The 19,978-nt window shown below is 40.8% G+C and overlaps 1 protein-coding gene across 5 annotated transcripts in view; it reads right to left on the reverse strand.

The window, feature by feature from the left end:
* The window catches only part of Fut8 (fucosyltransferase 8), a 214,964-nt gene extending 204,940 nt beyond the window's left edge, over window positions 1-10,024 (reverse strand). For 3 of the 5 annotated variants that reach the window (XM_052185602.1, XM_052185599.1, XM_052185601.1), the window contains exon 1: window positions 8,858-9,250. The gene's annotated coding sequence lies outside the window, so the exon portion shown is untranslated. Of the gene's footprint in view, window positions 1-8,857; window positions 9,255-9,898 lie in introns of those variants that run through there. The other 2 variants (XM_052185600.1, XM_052185603.1) reach the window with 2 other exon arrangements.
* Window positions 10,025-19,978: the final 9,954 nt, after the last annotated feature.

A 19,978-nucleotide genomic window follows, 5' to 3' on the forward strand; every position in this document is an offset into this window, starting at 1 on the left:
TTCCTACAGAACTTTCCACAGCTTTTCTAGATCAAAGTTCCAAAGTCCTTCCATAATCCTCCCCAAAACACGGTCAGGTTGTCACAGGAATACCACACTATGCTGGTACCAATTTGTCTTAGAGTTTCTATTCCTGCACAAACATCATGACCAAGAAGCAAGTTGGGGAGGAAAGGGTTTATTGAGCTTACACTTCCACATTGCAGTTCATCACTAAAGGAAGTCAGGACTGGAACTCAAACAGGTCAGGAATCAAGAGCTGATACAGAGGCCATGGAGGGATGTTTCTTACTGGCTTGCTTCCCCTGGCTTACTCAGCCTGCTCTCTTATAGAAGCCAAGAATACAGCCCAGAGATGGTACCACCCACAAGGGGCCCTCCCCCCACCCCATCCCCTCACCCCACCCATCACTAATTGAGAAAATGCCTCACAGTTGGATCTCATGGAGGCACTTCCCCAACTGAAACTCCTTTCTCTGTGATAACTCCAGCCTGTGTCAAGTTGACACTCAAAACCAGCCAGTACAATATGCAATGTGTGTAAGTGCAAGCATGGGTGTGCTGAGGCACACATGTGGAAGTCAAAGGATAACTTTCAGGAGTTAGTCTACCCCCCTACACCAATTTAAACTCAGGCTTTACAGCAAGCACTTTTACCCTTTGAGCCATCCTGCCAGCCCATCAAAGTCTATAGTGGGAAGAAGGAATAGATTCCCTTAGCAGTAGTCCCATTCTAGAGAGCTCTGACCTTATCACCTATTACTTTGCAAAGTCCCCACACCTCATATTACCATGAATGTAGGGGGCAGGTTTCATCGACAGCATGTGATTTTAGGGGGATATAAACTTTAAGACCATTAACAGGCATGGACTTATTTTTTTAAATACTACTCAGAATAGGACTATACTTAAGGATAGTAGTTACAGAACTAAGATACAGTTAAGGAAAAGGTCAGAGGTTATCTACCTTGCTGTGAAAACCAGACAATAACATAAAAAAGTAAAACGATTCATTTCATAGACAAAAACAAAAAACAAAAAAAAAAACAGAGGCCCAAGACGATAAAGGCTTGCCCAGGCTCACACATTTAGAAAGAGAAACATCACTATCTCTTCTAATTTCCTCTGAAGCTCAAAATACTAAAAGGGGCCCAGCACTTAAGAGGCTCAGGAAGGCTACATGGGAGATTCCAAGTTCCAGGCCAGCCGAGACTATAAAGCAGAGAGAAAAGGAGCAAGGAAAACCAGGGATGGGAAGGGACAAAGAAAGGGAGAAAGAGAATGAGGGACAGCAACACTGAAGCAGATTTTCAAAACTGTTTTAAATCTGCATTTTCCCAGTTTGTACATTCATTAATTCATTCATTCATTCAGCTATTTACTTATTTTTGAGACATTGTCTCACTGGCCCTCCTGTCTCGGCCTCTCCAGAGGAGGGGAGGGGAGGGGAGAGGGGGAGAGGAGGGGAGAGGGGGAGAGGAGGGGAGGGGAGGGGAGGGGAGGGGAGGGGAGGAGAGGAGAGGAGAGGAGAGGAGAGGAGAGGAGAGGAGAGGAGAGGAGAGGAGAGGAGAGGAGAGGAGAGGAGAGGAGAGGAGAGGAGAGGAGAGGAGAGGAGAGAAAGGAAGGAAGGAAGAAAGAAAAGGAAGGAAGGAAAGGAAAGAGGGAGAGACGGGAAGAGGAGAAAAAAAGAAAATGTGGCAGTCTCTCCATATCTCTAGGGGGTTAGTTCTAAGCCCCTACCACTAATAACTAATACCAGATGCCCGAATGCCTCATATAAAAAGGCATAGATAGTACTTGCATATAACCTTTAATAGGATGCACAGAACCCTACTTTAGACTTTGCTATACTTTGCTATTATATGCTTAAAATTATCTCTAAATTGTTTACAATACTAAAGTAAATACAACTGTTGTAAATAGTTAACACATTGTTTAGTGAAAAAGACTATATGCTCCAATTATTTTCAAACATTTTTAATTCTCAGTTTGTTGGAAAGAGATGTTATTGTTTTGTTTGTTCAATATTGAAGATAGAACCAAAAGCCTCATAAATGCCCGACAAAAGTAGTCAACCTGAGCTAAACTCAGTTCTCTATGTTAAACTCAGGCATGTGGAAGCCAAATGTAGGAGCATGCATGCAATGCATACATGTGTAAAACAGAACTTTATTCAGACTTTAAAAGTAACAAAAGATGTGTGTAGAAAGGTGTGTCAACAATTAAAAGCGCTTGCTGCTCTTCTAGAGGACCAGAGTTTTATCCCCAACACCCACAGTGAACAGCTCACTACTGCCTGTAACTCTAGCTCAAGGGAATTCAATACTTTCTTCTGGCTTCGATAGACACTTTTACACACAAACATAAGATTATTTTAGTAGTATATTGGCAATTTTGAGTTAAAAGGTATTTTAAACACAGTAGGTGAAAAAAAAAATTCTTAAAAGCAGGAGATGAAACTCCCAAGTGAAAAATGCCTTCCCTGTACTAAAAAGGCAAGTCAATATACTTATCAAAGTTGGAAGGTTGAAACCAAGAGAACTGTATACAAAGTTAATTTAAAATAAAAAATCTCTTACTTATTAAGCCACCCATACAACTCCTTTTTCAAAACCTACAAACTGACCACTTAAGTGTTCCACTCTGTCGCTGTGTCTTCCTTCCCTTTTGAGGAAAGTCAGTATACAAGACTTGCACTGAATAAATCTATATGTGTTTCTTCTACTCATCCAGTTTATGTCTGCTCTCAGACCCAGATTGAGGGGGAAGAAACTCTAAAAGAATAACTAAATTTCTGCGTCCTCTACAATGTTGTTGAGATGAACATGGAGAACAGTGTACAAAGTGAAAAAAGCAAAGTACAGAGAAGCTAACCCTGCATGATGATCTCATTTGTATGTGTAGATTTTAACAAGGCAAACTCACAGAAGCAGAAAACAGTGGTTAGCAAGGACTCAGCAAAGGAGAAATGGAGAGATGCTGGCTGAAGGGCACTGTAGCATGTTTTATGCAGGACAAATACAGTCTAGAGATTTAACGCACATTTCATGAATATAGTTAGTATCACAGTCATGCATACCTGAGTTCTGCTGAGAGAAATCATAAATGTTCTTATAATATAGACAAGTCGTTATCTGATATGACATGTCAGTTGATTGTACTAGTCTTTTCATAAGTTTATATATAGTTATACACTTTAAATATACTTTTATTTGCCAATTATATCTCAATAAAACTTGAAGAAATTTTTCCTTTTTTTTAACTTTTAAAATAGCTCAGTGGTGCATAGCAGTAGCACAAGCACCAAGCAAAGCAGCAGGGAGAGAGGAGGCAAAGGTAAGATCACAGGTTTATCTTCTTTGTAGTGAGACTACAAACCAAGACCCTAAACAAGCAGGCTTTTTTCTATACATCAAGTCCATCTCCCTTTCTAGATCCCAAAATAGGTAGCTTGTTTTCTAGTCTTTCATTCACAATGGAAGCAGACAATAACAGAAATTATATAAACATATACTGAGTAAATCCGCACACAATTCTTGATAAGACCATTACTTATCATTTATCTGCATGGCTCTAATCCTCTGTAGTTACTTACAGATGTCACAGGAATTAGTCTTACCTGATACCTGGTCTGCTAACTCTATTACAAAATGGGTATTTTTATTGCTCTCATTTCCATTATATCTTTGTGTCATTCTAGTTAAGCACTAATAGCATCTTTTGTATTAAGAGGAACTGCTCTTGACTGTATATTAGCAGGTTTCTTTAATTCATCGTTTGGCCATTTTTAGTAGACATACTTAGCATTGAGAATATGAGTAGTCCTAAAATACTTACAAATTAAAAGTAACATGTATCTCTTTTTATACCCACACCTGATAATCTACATACAGTGTCAAACTGTGCTAATATTTGGATAATGAAGGCCAAGACAGCTATAATTCTGTAAGAGCAGGCAGTCAGGGTTATTTTCTCCTTAAGCTACTGAGAATCAATTTACCAAGGACAAGGAAGGGACTTTACCTTAAGCCCGAGAATGTTGTTAAACTTTCTGAAAGAATAAGAAAAATCAAAACTTACATTAAAAAAGAAAGCAAAATATTTACCGTGTGTTAGCCGATTTTGAGTGTTTTCTCAAAATTACAATCTTTTGATACTTGATTTGTGAGTGAATGAAATATTCAAAGAAGACATCAAAACGGTGACCACTTGCTACTACATGGCCAGACAAACTGAACCAGTCTGATTCTATGTGATTACGGTTCCAGTTATTCAACACTTTCTCCTTGTGAACTCCCATGAATAAAGAAAACTGTTGTTCATTTTAGACTGAGTTCTCTTCAGTGAATCTCCATGTTCTGTTTTGCTTTTTACAGTATATTATTGCAAAGAGGTATGCAAAGATAAATAATTCATTTTCTTAAAAAAGCAGCTCCTTGTAATCAGGAATTCTACACACAGACAGAAATAGCATAAGAGACAAGAGAATGCATTCCAGGAAATTAGGAGACATACTTTAAAGTAAAACAGCAATGCAACTGGCAACCTTTCTAATGCCTTACTACCTTTCTCTTTGGTTTTGGCATTAAGCACAGTTACCACTAAGATACATACTCACCATCCCATAACCCTTTCAAACCAAATCACAGTTATTTTAACTTAACAAGGTTAAACTCTACAAAACCAGTATTCTAATCTTTTGTCTTTGCCTCAAAAACAAAAACAAGCAAAAAAAAAAAAAAAAAAAAAAAAAAAAAAAAAAAAAGTTAGGCCAAATCTATTCAACACACCAACTAAAGTTTTGCGTGAAAAATCTATAAACCTAAAAGAAAAAAAATACACCATAAAGATAGAGTATGACTGTAATCCCAGCCCTCAAAAGTCTGATGTAAGGATCACTGCAAATTAAGGCCAGCTGAGCTCCACAGTAAGACAAACAAAAGACAGAAGATTTAGTACAGAAGCTATTAATCACATTTTCCATCTTTATCAATAATCTAAATTTACTCTCAATTGAATTAAATACATATAGAGTAATTGTAAAATCAAGTCATTTGTAAACATTGGCATGCATTTAGTTCGATGGTTCATATTTCGCTTGTTAGGAGGTTTTGTTTGTTTCTGACTTAGTTTTTGTTGATTTAAGTCAATGTTCCCATCCCTAGCTAATCTTAAACTTCTAACCATCCTTCCTTTACCTCTACATCCTATTATGCAGTACAAGTGATAAAGATCAAACCTGATACTTCATTCGTGTTAAGCAAGGACTCTACCAACTAAGCTACATTCCCATAGCTCATTAGTTTATGCTGTCCACACTCTAGACAAATTTATTCTTGTTCTAAGTATTAGTAAGAGTTGACATCTTATTTAAGTGATATTTCTCCTTTACAATATCATTTTCTGACAAAAAAAATTATACAAAGAATTATTGTGTTAAGAAGTAATGCATGGGTGACTACTAGGTTTTAGCAAATAAAGTGTTTTGGGGGGGTGGGGGGCAGGGAGTGTAATGTTCCAAGTCTGTAATCCCAGAACATGGCAGGATGAGTTCAAGGCCAGCCTGAGCTACATCTAGTAGCTTCTAGCCAACCAGGGAGGGCTACATAGTGAGATCCTGTCTCACAAAAGAAAACTGACAAGCAACTAAAATGAAATTAGCCTTTTATTACTATGCATTCTGTAGTATACATGAAAAACTCTTAAACTGACAAACATGGCCTAATTCCATAGCAGGGCCCTATTGGCCCATATTCTATTTTAAAAAAAAAAAATGTACAGTATTATATAAATTCTATAGTATGTTGAGGATTTTTTAAGACTCTTTAAAACTCAGTTGTAAAAGTATGTGTTTACTTTTAAACACTTCAGACTGTCTTTATAATGAGCTACAAATTAAAAACAATTCAAACAGTAATCCATTCTACTTTGTGGTAGAGAAATATAAGCAAAGAATAGGAGAACCAAAGGGAATCCTGTACTGATCCTCACTCCCATCATACTCATCTGAAAAGCACAAGATTAGCATTAATACAGAGACTAGGCCTTTGGTTTCAGATGTTTACAATCTCACTTTTGTTTCCTTTTAAGGAAAACCATACTGCCTTCTTAAAAAATCTTGTGTTTGTAAAATGAAATAGTTCCAGATTTATAAGTATGCTATAAAATGTGTGCATCTATCATTTAGTTAAACCAATATACTTTTACTAAATGCAATTTATAAAGTAAATCAATAACCACTGAATGGAAAGAAATCTATTTTTTAATTAGCACTAGTAAGGTTCTATTTACTTAAGAATGTGAATAACAAAAGACTCATCACTATCCTCAAAAAAATAAATATTTTAATGATTTTTAAATATACATCACTATCAATTTCTTTGTGTAAATTTAAAGAGCATGAAAGTGACCAGACACAAATCAAACACATTATACTTTAGAAATTAAACAAAATGCCACACATTATAAAAATAACTATTCTATATTCAAACGAATTCAACATATTATAGACTGCAAAATGGCCTTGAGACTCTGCTGTCCAACTACCTAAAGGGCCATTCTTTACTAAAATTATCTGGTTTTGACAGAGAGTTCACTACACAATGAATCTACCTACCTCTCCAGGACTCTACTTGAAGCTTTTTATTCTTCAACTTTTTGTTTTACCTTTTTCGGTGTACAGATTTTATAAAGCAAAAATACTCAATATGAGCAAAGGGTCAGGAACACACTCCACTTTTAATGCACTGCCCAAGAGAAGTAAGAAAATGCTACAACATATTCAAGTTTTAGTACACATTTTCAGAATTTTATATAAGAAATTTAAAAAACTTAAATACCTGCTTTTATTATTCATGATTGATTTTTTTAAAACTAATTTCTAATATCCAATATACACAACCCACAAATAACAATGTACAGTTACTATGTTCACATCAATACCCCTAGTATTTTAATTAAAAATGTACACTTCTCCTGGTCATAAAAATCTGGTTAGATGTTTTAGAAGTTCAAACAGCTATTAAGCTGCACTTTGCTTTGGCACTAGCTCCCCCTCCAGACCAACCTAAAATAACTGCATTTTAAAAAACACAAAACACAAATATTGTGACCCATTAGAAAATTTCTAAATTCATCATTTTTTGAGGACATTGTTACTCCTTTGGGGAAAACAATGGTTAGAATTTCTTTTTTTTTTTTTTTAAGACCACAGTATAGAATCAGAACGATTGTCTTGGTCTCAGTTCTATACATATTAAATACAGATGATTTGTAGAGAAAACAACCTCAAATGACTTTTAGATTTAAAAAAAAATCCTTAAAATACAATCTGTAGAGTGTCATATTTAAGTTATTTTGAATCACTCTCCTAGTAGATCACAAGACACCTTTCATATTAACTCACTATATGGCCAAAGACATTTCTGCACGTTCCTGCAATCTATGCAAGTTTCATTCCAGCTGTTCAGCTCTTCGACTTAAACAGAATTCTCAATTTATAACAGCAAACTGAAAACCCAAACCTCCAAACCACCCTTGTATGCTTACAGCCTAGTCATCTCTTGTTCCCTACATTTTTACTCGGCCTGCAATTTCAAATGCTATGTATGTGTTAAAATACTGTAGTATGTATAATTAAGACCTCTCATTTCAGAAGGGCAGCACTGTACAGAAGCATACTATTGTCAGCGATTCCTATGTTGCCTTAAAGAAAAGAAGCATCTTACTCTTTTGCTTCAGTATATAATTTCTCCCCTAAAATACTTTATATATGATATACCCTTTAAAAGAAGTATGCATATAACACAGAACTTTAACCAAGAAAATAAATAAGCACTTAACCCCAGGAGGAATAAAACAACTAAAATAAAACCTACTTAAGAGTTTCTATGGAGCAAAGGCAGTCAGTGACTTGTTAAGTCAGTGACTTGTGATAAATTTAGCTCTTAAACTGATTTTTTTAAAAAAAAAAAAACTTGCGTTGCATTTGTTCCCTGAAACCTTTAAGTTCGGAGTCATCTACAGTAGGATATGGTTTCCTGGGCTCACCTGGCGTTTTCTTCAAAGTAACGTGCAAAATTAGACCCAAGAAAGAAAAACACTACTTTTCTTGCTTTTCTCCAAGGCCTCTACATTTAAGGCAAAGCACTAAGAGCTCAGCAGGGTGCTAAACCCTAACCATGACAATGCCATTTAACTTAAGAAATACGTCTCTGAGGATTGCAAAGCCCACATCCAGAGAACAGGTGCTGCTACCGACAAACCACCTCAACTCCAGCAGGACAGACCTCCGCTGAACTGATATGACTCATTTAACCTTCGCAAATAAGTTGAGACACTCCACAGCTTCCAGCTTGTCATTCGCAGATCAAAGGGTAGGGGGATACTGAGGCACCCAAGCCATTAACTGTTCAGCCTCAGCCACTCGCCAGAACGCATCTTTGTGCAGGTTCGCTCCGATTTCCATCCCCAGAAGCCCACACAGTAAAGCAAACCAAAGCAAAGGAACCCACCTTCCCACGGTCTGCCATGGGGACCTGGCTGCGGGGACAAGGAGCGGTAGGTGCAGATTCGCGGAGGGACACCTCCCACCCCGCCCCCATCCCACGGGTCCTGGGATGCCCGATGCCGCGGCGCCCCTCACCCAAGGGGCCAAGACAACGCCGGGGCGTCCCGGAGGCTCCCTCCCCACTTTTCCCGGGCCGCTGGATGAGCTGCAGCTGCAGCAGTTGCAGCAACAGGCCCGGGATCGGCGGGAGGACGAAGGAGCGCCCCGAGCCCAGGCTCCGCAGAGCCCGCGCCCGCCCCGTCCCGGAGTCCCCGGCGCGCGGGGCCCGGCTCCCTAACGCCCCCTTACCCGAGGCGAGAGCGAGGCGGTCGGCGCCGTCCCCCGTCGCCACAGCCGCTGCCTTCAGCTGCAGCTGGCCGCGGCGGCAGAGTGGGAGGGGTGCTGGGGTGGAGGATGCTACTCCCGACTGAAGGGAGAGGAAGAAACGGAAACAGGAACCGCGGCCGCCGCTTAACGGAGCCTTCGGCGCCACTGACTGAGGGAAAGCGCAAGGCGGCGCGAGCCGGGCAGCGGCTGACAGCGCGAGACCGAGCGCGAGCCGGGTCCAGGACGCGCGACCCCGAGCAGCGCCGGCCCCATTCCGTGAGGAAAGGGAGGGACGGGTTGGCTGGGAGCCGGGAGGGGGCGGCGGGGGCCTGGAGCCCAGAGAACCCGGCCACTCCGGTCGGCCCGAGACCACGCGCGCACGCGCCGGAGTGGCTCCGACCCGGAGCGCAGGCGGGGAAGCCTCCGGCCGGCGCGAGCGAGCGTGCGCGCGCGGAGAGGGGCGCGCGCCCCTCGGCGTCCCAGCCTTCTGGGGGAGGGCGCGCATGCGCCGGCCGCGGCCTCCTCCAGCGACCCTGGCATGTGCACAGGCTCCTCCCCGTCCCCTTCCTCCGAGCGGGTGGACAGCGGGGCTGCGGCATCCACGGGCCACGGCGGGACCCGAGTTCTAGCCGGACAGCGGCCGCGCGCGGGCTCGGGCTTCAGTCTACACAGGCGAAGGCCGCCTAAGAGTCGGAGGCTGCGGCGAACAGCGCTCCCCACGCCCTGGCCGGCCGGGCCCACCGCCCAGAGGCGCACCCCGCTGGGGCTCAATAGGGCTCCGTGCTAGTTTGGGGGGGGGGGGGGGACACTCTGCTGCTCCTCCGCTGAGGCACGAGCACACAGCGGCACGCGGCTCGGGGCGGTCCGGCTACCCTGAGGGCTCTGTCTCCACCTGAAGAACCCCGCAGAGCCCGAGTTCGAAGCCCGGCGTTCCGAGCCGCCGCTGCCTCAGCCCTTCAGAGGCGGAAGTTTATTGAGTACAGGAGAAGAGAGGGAGAGGCTTTTCCCTAGGATGCTTCCTACCCGCTCACACTCGGGGATCCCGACGCCCGCGATGCTGAGCCGAGGGCCGAAGGGCTACCTCACACCGTCCCTGAGGGCGAGCTGGGCGGGAGGACCCAGCCGCGCCGCCCGGGCACACAAAGTAGTCGCGGGCCGGAGGGGTACCGCAGGGGCCAATCAGAGCGGGAAGACCAGTGAGTGGAGTGCGAACTGGCCAATCAGAGGGCCGGAAGATGAGCTTCCCGTGCCGAACTCTTCCCTGTAGCCTGGGATTCCAGATCCCAAGCCTGAGGACTCAGACCAGAGGCTGAGGAGAAAAGCTGCCCTCGAGACAGTTATTCCTCTCAGCACAGATAAATACTAGTAAACACTTTGGAAACGTATCTCGGAGTAAACGGGGCCAGCCTTTTAGATGCTAATAATCAAAAGACACAGAAAAGACATTAAAGAGGTCGTAGCCTGCCAAGAATGCAATCTACCTAATAGCGCTCATAAATTCCCAATATGTATTCTAAATCAGGAACTGTGTTTTTTAAATGAAAAGGACAATGCTTTTTAAAAAGGAAAAAAAAAAAAATGTCTGTGCCTTCAGTAGCTCCGCACCCCGAGAGAAGCTTTTCCAGACCTGTGACTGGGTTGAATTCTCTTCGAAATAAAGCACTCTGAAGTATCTTAGAGAAAACACAGTGACTTATTGAAGGTCACACAAAACTCTGGTGAAGTCAGAATTATGATCTAGCCAGAAAACTTGGGTGTCATCATTCAACAAATCAGTAGTCATTTATTAAATGTGTAGATAACTTCCGTGAGACTCTCAGTTCTCTGCTTGTTGCAAATAAACAAAATTTAGGCTTATACTGTACTTAGATGGATTAAAGGCTAAAGTTTCAACAGTTGAAAATCTGAACTATTTTTTCTTTTGTGTAAGTATATGCATGCTAAGGAAGTGTTTTCTCCTGGGCTACACCCACAGCCTAGAACATTTTTAGGAGTCAAAGGTAGAATGTTTACTTTGAGTCTTAAACACAGCATTTAAAAAATACTTTAACAAGTATGTGTGACTTGAATGCTTTCAAAGGAAAAAGAGGAACCATTTGTAGTTAATTAACATACTCTACCATCTGCAGTACTTGAAGATCTCCACACCCAAAGCTTTATGTGTGGCTCAAACTCTCTGCTCCTTTAATCTGACTTGATTTTCCCCTAAGAGATATGAAAAGTCCAGGAATCAAAGCATCCTACCTACTTCCTATTTAAAACACACACACACACACACACACACTAGAAATATTTGTGAAGAACTCAGTACATCTTTATAGGACAGCATAGCATATAAGAAAGCACAAAACTGATGACTCTGAAATACTTTCTCTGAAGTGAGAAAGTAGTTCTTCAGCAGTTCTGATTACTGCTCAGTGTGACAGTGCACTGTTCTCAAAGCTCCTTCTAGGACACACTCAGGATGTAGTTACCATTCCAGAACTAGTAGTATCAGCTAAGCAACTGTTATGTAAGAACAAGTCTTCTCACATTCAGTTCTAGACCAGTAATGAATCTCTGAAAAATTCACTTCAAACAAGAAGGAATACTAACTGGCCTCTTTGAAAACTACAGTCTTAAACCAATCAATTGTTGTGGTGCTAATCCCAGCACTGAGGAGGGAAATCTGAGGCCAAAGGATTGTTTTAAGTTATAGTCTAGCCTGGACTGTCTAGTGAGCTCAGCGCTGTTCTTTAGATACATAGCAAAACCCTGTCTCAAATAATAATAGTGACTAATTGGTTGAAAAATAAAAGTGGGAAGGAAGGCTCAGTTTGGGGAGTGTTGGTCTAACATACTACAACCTAGATTCAACCTCCAATGCTATAAAGGAAAAATAATGTATTATTACATGTCTTCTATTCTCTCCAAAGGGACTCTGTAACTCAAGTCTTCCTCTGTGTGTTAAGTGTCTGAGAGAGCATCCCTAACTCGTACACATCACTCACAGAAAGCACACCTTGTGAGGGCGTTTTCTCTACAGTCTGCAGCCTCCCACTCTGCGGCTGAAACTCCTCACACTCTCTCTTCTCATGCCAGCTGCTCACTTATGACTCTAGTCCCCGGTTTCTGATTTGCATTAACACAAGATGGTATGTCACCTCATCCCCCACTGCTCCCTTACGAAATGAAGTTATGAGCCTATCTTTACTTATCTGTCAAAATCACAGACAGGTTCAGCATAAAAAAAATTTTAAATAAAATTTAAACTAAAAAAAAAAAAAACCCTTCACTACATTCTCCACACAACATTCTCCATCCCCTGTTACACTAAGATCTAGAAGGCCCTAGCAGCTCATTAGTTTCTTCTGTGGTTCAGCCAGGGTCAATTCTTAGTCATCAGCTAGAACTGTGGAGACCTGGATATGAGAGGAGTTAACTCCTAGATAATGGGAAATATCAAAATGAAAGTGAAGTACATGGGTGGCCATTTTATTGAGAGATTAGCTAGATCAAAGTTAATGAACTTGAATGCTATCACATTTCCTAAGTGGTGAACATTCATATAGAAACTAGTTTGAAATTTACTACCATTTTACTATGCCTATAATAAAAATAACAGTGAAGGCGTAACATTGCAGAGAACAAGGCCCCATGCTAAACTCTTTTCTTCCACCATTTAATTCTCCAATCAAACCTTTGAGGTGTCTCCTATGACTTTAATGGGGGAATCAGTAGGGTCTCAGGAGAGTCAGCTACATCTGCTTAGGAAGTAACTTAAAACTTGTACATCTCTACTAATGTATATCAACTAATGTAACTCTGGAAACGTTCTTGATAACTTTTACTTTTCTCTGTTTTACAGTAGTTGGTCTACTCGACTTCACCTATATAGTAATTCTATTTTTCAGGAAATCAGAAAAAGGATAATACAGTTGCTACCACAGGCGAGAAGATGGGACCTTGAATAATGTTTTTTATTCATTGGATACCTCCTGTTTTCTCATCTGTAAAATAAAAAAAAAAATGGCTCTAGATAATTATTAATTGCTAGCTCAAAAATGATGGGTTTGATAACAACATTAACAGGGACTACAGAAAAAGAAATATGAAAAACGGTCTGTATCTTCAGATTCAGTAAGTGGCTTAAGTCACATTTGAGCCAAGTCCTCATTAAAAACCTCGAGCTAATCATTCCCATCAGGAGAGTAAATGAAGTGACTGATTTGAAGGCTGATGAAACTAGGCTTACTTTCTCTTCTTATGACTTGCCTCCACAGATAAATTCCTGTCTTCATCAAGTGTAAGCCACACATACTTCATATAATAGATTTAGTCACTATCCACTACAGCTTCCCCATAATAAGAGTTTCATGGGTTTCTTTTTGTTTTAACTTGCAATCTTTTTAGATTACCACTTCAGAAGAACAACTCAAACTGATTCTATTATTCCCAGAACAGTAGAGAATTGCAAAGTTTACCCTTCCCCTTCAGACATTAAAAAGGTTACACCTGCCCTCAGTATCCTGTTGGTAGTTGAGCCAAACTGTGAGACAGAGATAGCCATTCTATCCCTGGTCAGTAGAAGTGTTGCCATTTCTAGGTACATCTATTTGTCAGTATAAGTCCTTACAGCAGCTACTACCACTCAGCCTCAAAGTCTGTATTAGTGGGTTTTTTTAATTATTGTTATTACATTTGTGGTGGGTGTGTGTGCCAGGTCAGCACATGTCACAGCAGCACTCCTGTGGACAGAAGATCAGTTCTTTTTTCTTTCCTTTTATCAGGTAGGTCCCTCAGATCATCAGGCTGGGTGACAAGCACCTTTACCTGCTGTACTGGCTGGTTTTGTGTGTCAACTTAACACAGGCTGGAATTATCAAGAGAAAGGAGCTTCAGTTGGAGAAGTGCCTCCATGAGATCCAACTGTGGGGCATTTTCTCAGTTAGTGACCAAGGGGGAGGGCCCCTTGTGGGTGGTGCCATCCCTGGGCTGGTAGACTTGGGTTACATAACAGAGCAGGCTGAGCAAGCCAGGGAAAGCAAGCGAGTAACAACCTCCATGGCCTCTGCATCAGCTCCTGCTTCCTGACCTGCTTGAGTTCCAGTCCTGACTTCCTTTGGTGATGAACAGCAGTGTGGAAGTGTAGGCTGAATAAACCCTTTCCTCCCCAACTTGCTTCTTGGTCATGATGTTTGTGCAGGAATAGAAACCCTGACTAAGACACCTGCTGAGCCATCTTACTGGCCAGGTGTTGGTTGTTGTTGTTGTTTCAGGTTTGATTTTGTTTTGTCTCTCTTCGGTACCCCCAGTAAACCCTACGTTGAAACAAGCTTTTGCTAAGTTATCCATGTTAACCTTGCCAAACAGCTGCCAGGCATTCACCACCATATGCAGTGAGACTAGTATTGTTAAAGATGGTGAAGCATTTGCGTTCAGGATCCCAAGCCAGGACCCCAAGAAGCAACCCATACAACTCCTTCACATAATTTGAGCAAGTGTTCTACCTTTGATGCTGAAGCCACTGAGATTTGGCTGTATTTTTTACTACACTATGACCTAGAATCTAAGTCATGTTGTGTTGATTTTTACTAGAATCAGAATAGTCCCAAAGTATTATAATTAATCACCTTATCATCATTATACTCTGGGAGTAAACCAGGCCCATCAGACCCAAAGGAAGACTTTCAGTCCAGGCTTAGGGGAGAGGATTCTCTTTCCTCTAGGTTTGAATAAGACAGCCTAGAAAGCAAAGTGCTGCAGACATCAGTGATGCAAGATGAACTGGCCATGTAATGAACACACTAAAGATGACAGTAAGACAAGAAAACTCTGGAAGATACAATTGAGCTGATGATCATACCACTTGGGAAGTCTACTCTTTCTGAACTCTTAATTCTGCACAATAATAATGTCCTTTGCTTGTCCCTCTATGACTCCATAGGTAGAAACTTCCTTTTGATGTCTTTAATTTCATCACAGTTTCAACAGTTTCTGTGCAGCAGAGACTAGCACATCCTATTTCAGTTAAGGATTAAAAACCAAAACTAAGGGCTTGGACTGGGCAGGACGAATAGGTTTGAGGTCAAAGTAGAAAATTCCAGACAAAACTGATACCTGAACACAGCACTTGCCCCAGCAAGAATGAACCTTTCTGATGCCACCAAAGTTACAGTGTTCGTTCAACTTAACAGCTTAGAATTCTCCAGCAAGAGGCAATCGAGCCAGTTGGAGAAGGGTAGTGGGAAAGGAAAGCGAATCAGGACAAGTAAAATGACATATACATAGGAAAATGCCATGATACCCATCGCTTTATGTGTAACAAAGTTTTCATTTTTGAAAAATTTTAAAAAGGAAACTAAATAAACTTCTATTTGAAAACAAAAATCTTTTAACTTCATCAAAGGAAATATTAGATTCTAAAGAAAAAGACTAACCCTAACCAAACTGATAAAAGACTAAAAAAACTGGAAGTCCCCTTTAAAGACAAAAACACTTATCTGCTTATCTTGGTCAATACTACATAGTATATTTATTGAATGAGTTAGTTTTCATTGCAGTAGATCTTCCAGTAGGAACAAGAACATAACCTCTGGTTAGTCAGGCTCTTGTATGGTTTCCGTGGAAACAAGCCCATATAAAGACATAATTCAGAATGTAGATTATATTTGGATCTTGGCTTCATCATTTAATAGCTGTAATACTCTGGAAGCTTTTTTAAAGCTCTGTTTTGTGTTTCCATATCTGTAAAATGGGAAAAATTATACTACTTACCACACAGAGTTTTTGTGACTATTAAAGATACTGATTCTAGGCTCTTATGCACAGAAGCACCCAATAAATGTTGGCTCTGCAAAATACTAAGCCAAGGCAAGCCTTTGTGGACATTGTTGCTTCTGATCTAAATTCCAAAGTCAAGATAACATGAAAACAGACTCTAACAGAGTGAAAGACGTAAGTGATTGACAAGCTTTCCTAGACCAAAGGCTGAATGTCATTTCAGTTCTAGGGTAATGTTAAAACACAATTGTTGATATTTAAAACAAGGAGTAAAGGTTCCCAAAACAACAGCCTTTAAAATGCTGGCATGATTTACAGGTAAACTTGTAAATCTATACAGATAGAGGTCAAGTGGGACTAACTTTTATTTATTTCAAAACTGATCACTTAGTTTAAAGTCCACTCCTCTGGTGGGGGCGTAGCTCAGTGATGGGATACGTGCTTAGCATGCACAAGGCCCTAGCTCTAGTTCAATGTCTTGAATGAAAAATAATATTAAAAAGTCAGAATGGCTAAGATTAAAAATTCAGGAGACAGCAGGTGTTGGCGAGGATGTGGAGAAAGAGGAACACTCCTCCACTGCTGGTGGGGTTGCAAATTGGTACAACCACTCTGGAAATCAGTCTGGCGGTTCCTCTGAAAACTGGGCACCTCACTTCCAGAAGATCCTGCTATACCACTCCTGGGCATATATCCAGAGGATTCCCCACCATGTAATAAGGATACATGCTCTACTTTGTTCATAGCAGCCCTATTTATAATTGCCAGAAGCTGGAAAGAACCCAGGTATCCCTCAACAGAAGAGTGGATGCAAAAAATGTGGTATATCTACACAATGGAGTACTATTCAGCCATTAGAAACAATGAATTCATGAAATTCTTAGGAAAATGGATGGAGCTGGAGAATATCATACTAAGTGAGGTAACCCAGACTCAAAAGATGAATCATGGTATACACTCACTAATAAGTGGATATTAACCTAGAAAACTGGAATACCCAAAACATAATCCACACATCAAATGAGGTACAAGAAGAACGGAGGAGTGGCCCCTTGTTCTGAAAAGACTCAGTGAAGCAGTATAGAGCAAAATCAGAACAGGGAAATAGGAAGGATTGGGTGGGAAAACAGAGGGAGGGAAGGAGACTGATGGGACTTTCGGGGAGTGGGGGTCCAGAAAAGGGGAAATCATTTGAAATGTAAATAAATATATCAATAAATTTTAAAAAAAGAATATATCCAATAAAAAATAAAGTTGGGGAAATATAAAAAAAAAAGATAACATACATTTCTTACTTTGTCTCTTATACCTCGTGTTAATTGGCTAAGAGGAACATACAGTTTATTTGATCTCTTTAAAATGCAAGGAATTAAGAAATACTCATTTTATTTCAAAGGGGTAGGGACGTAAGACTCTTAAAATTACAATAATGAAAACATCATCTCCTTGGAGCTGAAACACGGTCAGATACTACAGCAATCCAAGACTTGCCTCAGACACGTCTGGTTCTCTTGTGTCCCGTGTTATTTCTGTTTTTCTTCTCCTTTCCAAACCAATTCACTTCCACTCTTTTTGTTTGCTATGCTGCTTTATTTTGTACTGTGTTTTATTTTATTGAGACAGGATTTCACTATTTAGCCCAGGACAACCTGAGACTCATGGTCTTTCGACCTCAGCTCCCCAAGTGCTACATTTACAGATGTGTGCTGAGACATATGACTCATTCTATCCTTTTCATGTGTAAATATGTGTGCTTGTCTGGTGTGTGTGTGTGTGTGTGTGTGTGTGTGTGTGTATGTGTGTGAAAACTGTTGGTGTCTTCTTCAATCACTCTTTGCATCCTTTGAAACGTGGTTGCAGCCGGGCGGTGGTGGCGCACACCTTTAATCCCAGCACTTGGGATTTCTGAGTTCAAGGCCAGGCTGGTCTACAGAGTGAGTTCCAGGACAGCCAGGGCTACAGAGAAACCCTGTCTCGGGGGTGGGGGGGTGGGGGGGACAAACAAATAAACAAAACAAAACAAAAACAAAAAGAAAGTAAGAAAGAAGCATGGTTGCGCTGGACTGGAAGCTCACCAAATCAGCTAAACCGCCTGAACAATAAGCCTGCAGGATCCCCCGTCTCTGTCTCTCAGAACCAGAACTATAGGCACGAACCACCATGCTCAACTATTTATGTGGGTGCTGGGATCTGAACTCACATACGCAGGCTTGCACAACAAGCTCTCTACCCATAGAGCCAACTCCTCACCCACCTCATCTGCATTCTTTATTCTGCCTTTTAGAATCTTTTTGCTCATGATTTCAGACTCTTTGTAATTTCATCTTCCTCTTAAAAAAAAAAGAGAAATATTAACTTAAAATTTGAAGTAGTTCCTTGGTTCAAATACTCCATAGAAGGAAATCTTGACCTGACCTTATACATTTCTTCCTATTAAGTCCTATTGCGGCTCTCCCTGCCTCTCTTTAAACTGTTTCAAGGCACTGGTGGCTGCCCTCTGGCAGCAGCTATAGTTACGGACATAGTGAACCTTCTTTCAAGAATGATCAGGTCATGATCAGGTAGTTTCACCATTGAATCCCAAGGGTCTAGAATAGTGTTGGCCTATGGGATATAGTTATTGACAGGCTTTTGAACTAATTAATTAAATAATTAACAAAGTGGATTTTATTGCAACAGAAAATGTTTAAATAAAGAAATCTTTATATGTTAGATCCTGAAATGGTTTCCAAGGAAGTCCTAATAGCTGTTAATGATTATTTTTAAAATATCATAGAAAACCTTATTTATGCTTATGTTTACATTCCTAAACAAAAGAAGAAATCCAATTACCTATGTCTTTTATTTTAAAATGAATATTCTTCATTTTAAGAATAAGGACCTAATAAAATATTCTGTGCAGTCTTTCATTTTTAATATTCCATATGCCCCTGGGGGAGGGGGCACTTGGTTACATTTTCTCCACAACTTGCAATGAATGTATTTGCCAGCTCTGTTAAGTAGATATGGCTGTACTGACCTTTCTTCATCAAAAAAGGATGATCTAACAACTAAATATAATATTTATAACATCAATTTTCCTGAAGACCTTAGGACATATGACTACTTCAAAGATGACTCTGGAGTGTTTAAAGTCTGTGTTGTTATGATCCCTCACAACCTTACATCCTACTTAAAGTGCCCTTGTCCTTATAGCAAGCTACCAGTCTGACTGATTCTCATCAGCCAGTGGGTCTGGGTATATACAATGCTATTTTGAACATTCAAAGCATGCTTTTGTTTCTAGTGAGTTTTTAATGGTTAATATTCTCAGGTTGACAGGCTCTAGAATCATGTGGGAGGTTACCTTCCAGGTGTGTCTGTAAGAGACTTTCTAAACTGGGTTAGCTGAGAAGGGACAGCCTATCCTGCATGTGGGCTGTACCACCCATGGGCTGGGGTCAGGCATGAACAAGAGGAGCAAGCAGGCCAAGCATCCATCACTAGAGAGTGTAGTGATTGTAGATTCGACATGACCTAATGCTCCGAATTTCCCTCCACAAGGAAATGTACACTCAAACTGTGAGCCAAAATAAAGCCTTCCTTCACTCGCTGATGGTTGCTATTTTGTCATTGCAGTAAGGTAAGTAATACAGAGCTGGCTAATACCAGACTGGCTAATGAAGACATCACAAAAAGGCTTGTACCCAACTGATGATGGTTTTGTAATAAGGTAGACTCTGTTTCCTCTTCACGGTCTCCTAATCGCCACTTTCTACTTTGCTCAGCAAAAGACCTAGGATAGATAGACCTTACAGTCATCACATTGTGGATACAGCTGGATAATCCATATAGGTGAATGTTACCTTGGACATCTGCATATCTTTCATTGGCTCTGTCCTGACTCAGCTGTGCTTTGACGGAGAAGTATGGACTATTTAATGAGTGGAGGTTTCTCCTATTATGATACATAATTTTCCCAACTGTTAGAAGTAGGTATTGACTAAATCTCTACAGAACTTCATATGAGAGAATGAATACTGAGCAGTCCTTATGGTCAAAGTGAATGTTGAACTTAGTATAGTACTTCATCTAAGTTTTCTATGTTCTTCTCCAACTGCTAGAATCAGCTTCTAATATAATCGTTTCAGGGGGTTGTGACCCCCCTTGGAAGTCGAGTGACCCTTTTGCAGGGGTCACATACTAGATATCCTACATATCAGACATGTACATTAAAATTCATAATAGTAGCAAAATTACAGTTACCAAGTAGCAACAGAATAATTTTATGGTTGGAGGTCACCACATGAGGAACTGTACTTAAAGACTACAGCATGAGGAAGGCTGAGAACCACTGCTGTA

This window comes from Apodemus sylvaticus, chromosome 6, assembly GCF_947179515.1.
Source record: "Apodemus sylvaticus chromosome 6, mApoSyl1.1, whole genome shotgun sequence".
NCBI lineage: Eukaryota > Metazoa > Chordata > Mammalia > Rodentia > Muridae > Apodemus > Apodemus sylvaticus.